At 40.4% G+C, this 5,612-nt stretch overlaps 1 long non-coding RNA gene across 1 annotated transcript; it reads left to right on the top strand.

Moving 5' to 3' along the window:
• The first annotated feature begins 1,927 nt into the window (after window positions 1–1,927).
• Window positions 1,928–3,076, top strand: LOC147030433 (uncharacterized). Its single transcript, XR_015055775.1, has 3 exons — window positions 1,928–2,180; window positions 2,574–2,631; window positions 2,933–3,076. It is a non-coding gene; the product is annotated as an uncharacterized LOC147030433 (long non-coding RNA).
• Window positions 3,077–5,612: the final 2,536 nt, after the last annotated feature.

Genomic DNA, 5,612 nt, shown 5'->3' with positions numbered 1-5,612 from the left:
AAGGTGATGGCTTTCCGCCTCCTTTCGCTTCGCAGATTGCTGTACATGGACGTTTCATGGAAGGCCTTGGCTCACTGCCTGCTTCGACAGGCGGGGAAACTCGGCTACGATCAGCAACTGTTCCTTATTGACACCAAGAAAGTTGATATAGCATCAGTCCCCCTGTTTTATAGAAGCATGCTGAAGGCATGGCAGGCAGTCACTGTTCGCCGAAATAACAATGACTACTCCCTGGAAATGTTCTCAAATGAGCCTATCTTTTTAAACCCCATTTTTGAAGGGGTCTGCAGCAATTATATTCTTGTGCAGAAATTTATTGATGCTGGATGTACGAAGGTAAAAGATCTCAGAACTCCTTCTCCTTACAAGTGGAAGCCAGCTGCTGACGTCGCTGTGGCCACTGGAGTGAGGTCCATTCAAATTATTGGGAGAATCTTTTCTGTGATTCTGCGCTTTTTCAAGCAAACCAATCTGAAATGGATTCCACAGGTAGAAGCCTACCAGTAGGGAAAGAATACTGGTTCTGGCTCACTTTTCCCCATGTAAATGAATGGGGGATTTTCAGCCATGACATTTTTCTTTTTTTCCCCTAAAAAAATAAATCCCCTTTTTAGCCCAAGGTATATTTATTTGTCTCCCCTTTTAACCTGGAGTCTGGTGTTGGCTTAGTGGTTAGGGTGGCGGCTTGGGATCCCAGGGTCCTGAGTTCAAGCCCCGTTGGCTGCTGAATTAACACCAGGGGGTTGACTCAGCCTGCCATCCTTCCGAGGTCGGCGAAATGAGTGCCAGTGTACTGGTCCCGGTGTATGCCCCGGTTAGAATAGGTGTACCATATCCCTGTGTGTCGTAAGAGGTGACCAGGGTTGGCGTCAGGAAGGGCATCCGGCCATAAAACATTGCCTCAAGAAAAAGCCAAACCCCTGCACAGCAGGGAAAAATGGCTGTAAAAACGGTCATTTTTTTTTATTTCCCCTTTTAATCTAGGGCTCTCTATTCAAATAGCCCATACAACAAGATAAAGATTTGTTAAAGGTGATTCTAAAGAAATATCTGAAACGTCGAAGCCTCGGGGCACTCTCTATTCAAATAACCCATACAACAAGATAAAGATTTGTTCAAGGTGATTCTAAAGAAATATCTGAAACGTCTAAGCCCCGGGACACTCTATCAAATAACCCATACAACAAGATAAAGATTTGTTAAAGGTGATTCTAAAGAAATATCTGAAACGTCTAAGCCTCGGGGCACTCTTGATCAAATAACCAATGCATATTGTTTAGCTCACTCATTGAACCTATAAACATTTGTTCGTTCTCAAATTCCTTCAATAGTTTAATTTTCTTTGCACAATAATCCCCATCTAAAATATTGAAAAACAAAACATTTGAATCTTTATATTTTTTAAGATACCCCTTTTGTGCCATTACGAAATGATAAACTTCTCTTAATGATCTCATCTGGCCACCGCCCGAGTTGCAAATCATTTTTGTACATAAACCACGCCATAAAAAAAGTTTTGTTTCAAATGTTTTCAGTTCATGCCGTGAAAATGAGGAAGTGTTTTTTCAACACGGTCGTGCTGTGTGAATGAGGAAGTGGTTTTGGACTGTCATGCTGTGAAAAAATAGGGACTATTCTGTGAGACAAGGTCTCGTGTTTATATTTTATCTCAGAACACGAACTGAAAACTTTTTTTATGGCATGGTTTATGTACAAAAATGATTTGCAACTCGGGCGGTGGCCAGATGAGATCATTAAGAGAAGCTTGTCATTTCCTGTGCCCACACCCAATGATTAAGCAATCTCCTCATCGTTGCTTTATAAGTGATTCGCCAGACAAAGTTTCTGCCAGACGGGATTTTCATTTTTACAACTGAGGCATGGGCGATCTTTCTTCCGATGAAGACAACAGCCCACCACAGAGTTGGTAAGTTTGTGTATGGTTTTCTCTTTGAACGATGAAGCAAATGATTATTAATTAAATCATGATAATTCTGATATATATATTTTTTCCCTGACAGGTCATTGGGAGAAATTGAGTTTACATATCACGACGTGGTGCATGAAATTAATACTCTTATTGAAGAGATCAATGATTTTAGAAGAGAATTGAAAGACATTTACAATGAGTGGCACGAAGTCTTATCACGTCCTCTCATCTCGAAGGAATTAAACCAATGGTGAGACACGTGTGTGTGTCTCTCTCTCTGTCTGTCTTTCTACCTACCTCTCTCTGCTCTTATTGAAGAGGTCAATGATTTATAATGACTGGTCTCTGATCTCGAATGAATTAAACCAATGGTGAGACACGTGTGTGTGTGTGTGTGTGTGTGTGTGTGTGTGTGTGTGTGTGTGTGCGTGTGTGCGTGCGTGCGTGTGTGCGTGTGTGCGTGTGTGCGTGTGTGCGTGTGTGCGTGTGTGCGTGTGTGCGTGTGTGTGTGTGTGTGTGTGTGTGTGTGTGTGTGTGTGTGTGTGTGTGTGTGTGTGTGTGTGTGTGTGTGTTGCTTTCCCTGTCTGTTTGTATCTCTCTCTGTCTGTCTCTTCATCTATACCCTTGACTTTTTTTTTTTCAGCACTATCGCACAACATCAGCTGTTGAAGCAATCTTGTACAACACATGATTTTCTGGAGGTAAATATTTCTGAATTATTATTAATATCACTCGTACAACACATGATTTTCTGGAGGTAAATATTTCTGAATTATTATTAATATTATTATTAATATCACTCTCTCTTTAGAATGTCGCCTTATGTTGGTTGCATCATTAGTTTGGACGTGGTTTTGTCAGTACACTGGAATTCATTTTATTGACCTTGAAAGGATGACAGGCTCCTGGTGTGTTAATTCAGTGGTCAACGAGGCTTACTCATATTACCATGTAATTATCTTTATAAAACCTAATTATTATCCACTTTTTGTTTCAAAACAGAATATGGTGTCTGAGTTTCGAAATCACAAGACATCTGAAGAAGATTGCTGGGAAAGATTATACATTCTCGCAAATGAATATTTAATATTTTCAATATTAATAAATTATATTTGTTTTGTTTACAATTACTTGATTCTGAATTACAAAAAAGAATCAAGACATGATCGAGATGGAGGGCTTGAGGGGGGAGGGGGGGTAGGTGCGTGTCCCCAATGGCCCATCACCCCTCATCCCATCCCTCCCTCCCCATGTGTGTGTGTGGGGAAGGGTGGGGGTGGGATGAGGGAGGTGGTGGGTCAAAGGTGGGGGCGCACAGGGGGGTGAGGGGGTGGGGCTTGTGTGGGCGGGGCTTGTGTGGGCGGGGCTTCGGTGGGGGCTTGTGTGGGTGGGGTGTGTGTGGGAGGGGCTTGTGTGGGCGGGGTGTGTGTGGGTGGGGCTTGTGTGGGTGGGGCTTGTGTGGGCGGGGTTTATGTGGGTGGAGCTTGTGTGGGAGGGGTTTATGTGGACAGGGTTTATGTGTGTGGAGTTTTTGTGTGGAGCTTGTGTAGGCAGGGCTTATGTGGGAGGGGTTTATGTGGGCAGGGTTTATGTGGGCAGGGGTTTATGTGGGTGGAGCTTGTGTGGGAGGGGTGAATGTGGATGAGGCTTATGTGGATGAGGTTTGTGTGGATAAATGGATGGGTGGAGAGATGGGGGGGATGGGTGGATGAGTGGAGCTTGTGTGGATGGGTGGATAATTTTTTAATTAAATAAACATGTTGTGTGTGTGGGGAACTAATTAACTAATCACTAATTATGTGAATATGATGAATATGGGTGGAGCTTGTGTGGGGTTTGTGTGTGTGGAGCTTGTGTGGAGTTTTTGTGTGGAGCTTGTGTGGGGCTTGTGTGGGGCTTGTGTGGGGTTTGTGTGGGGTTTGTGTGGGCGGGGCTTCGGTGGGAGGGGTGTGTGTGGGCGGAGTCAAAAAGGGGCGGAGTCAAAAAATTTCAATTTATTGGAGCTTGTGGGGGGTGTGTGGTGGGGTTTGTGTGGGGTTTGTGTGGGGTTTGTGTGGGCGGGGGCTTGTGTGGGCGGGGCTTGTGTGGGTGGAGTCAAAAAGGGGCGGAGTCAAAAAATTTCAATTTATCTTTGTCGTTTGTAATTCCTGTGAATAAAATGAACCTAAAATCTCTTCCCTTTCCAAATCATATATCTTATAAGTCGAAGGAACCGTATCTATTACATCAACAATTTAAAAAAGTTCTTTCGTCCATCGTTTAGTAAAACCCTTTTCAAAATGAGATTTCCACCTATATATTCTTACGATATCACCAACTTTGAACTTAGGTTTTCTGACATTAATCTCTTTTTCATATTTTAATTTTGTAAATGTTTCTGATGGTTTCATATTTGTTGCCGTGTGAATCGTGTCATTATACTTATCCACAATATCCTGAATAAAAGATGACCATTGTTGTAAACCGAGTTGTGTGAATTTTTTATATAGTCTCTCTTTTAAGGTACGATTAAAACGTTCAACAACAACTGCCTTCCCTTCATTAAAGGTACTGTATAATGTAATACTGTTATTTTTTAGAAAATTCATAAAAGTCTTGTTATAAAACTCTCTACCCTCATCAGTCCACAATTTTTTAGGTTTTCTCTTACTTTTATTAAATATCTGTTGAAAAGCTAACATAAGAGTATTACCTGTTTTGTTTTTTAAAGGGACAACCCACGCATATCTACTCCTCAAATCAATAACGGTTAAAGCATACTTGTACCCCTTATCATTATTGAGTTCAATCAAATCAGCAGACCAGATATAATCTACTTCCTTGGAATAAACTTTCCTTCTCTGAAACTTTGTGAATATTGGTTTATGTAATTCATCAGCTAATTGCTCTTCAGTCTTAATGACATCATACGAGCCTATAAGTTTTTTGAATTTCCAAGTCCAAGTTTCAATTTAGCACTGATCATCTTCTTCACAATGAACCGATCAACTTTTTCTCTCAAGGTTGGATTTTGTATCAGAGACAAATTATACAACATTTCTCTATCGGCTTCATGCTTTTCTTCCAACGTTGTGGTATTCCCATAATCAATATCGTGTCTCATGCACACTTCATCAACTCTATTGATAGGCTTACTCCAGGATTTAGGATTGTCTGCCTCATCTAATCTTTTATCCAAGTTTGTGCCTGGACCACAGAAAGAATACCCTGGAAGATGTAATTCCCCTGGTATTCCAGTAGTTGTAAATTTACTTCCTGATAAAAACTTTTGTATATCTCCTCCTAGTTTGTGTTGGGAGATAAATTGATTTTTTTTTGAACCACACACCGAACATACACCTTTTTGTATAACCCTGTTATTTTTACTTTTAATATATGAAATATTTTTAGTATTAGTTTTCTTTTTACATTTGAGACAATAACTCATTTATTTATGAGAAAAATTCCTGCAGAGTGCAAAAACCTTTTTAGTTTCCAACATGCACATTTGAATCTTAATTTTTAAAACATAAAGAATCCTTAGAAATGCCTTCACTCTCTCCCCCATTTATTTAAGAAAAAAAAAAATGAAAAACTTGAATTAAAATACATATCTTCTTGATGTCAATAGTCTTGTCGAAAGTATTGTAAATAGACTTATCAATTCTTTGTTTTCCTCCTCGGTGGGTTGAGTTATTTTCTG

This window comes from Eptatretus burgeri, chromosome 3 (assembly GCF_056783735.1).
Source record: "Eptatretus burgeri isolate ZD-2024b chromosome 3, Ebu_testis_v1, whole genome shotgun sequence".
NCBI lineage: Eukaryota > Metazoa > Chordata > Myxini > Myxiniformes > Myxinidae > Eptatretus > Eptatretus burgeri.
Note: the sequence above shows the minus strand (reverse complement) of the source record. Positions and strands in the feature narration are given on the sequence as shown.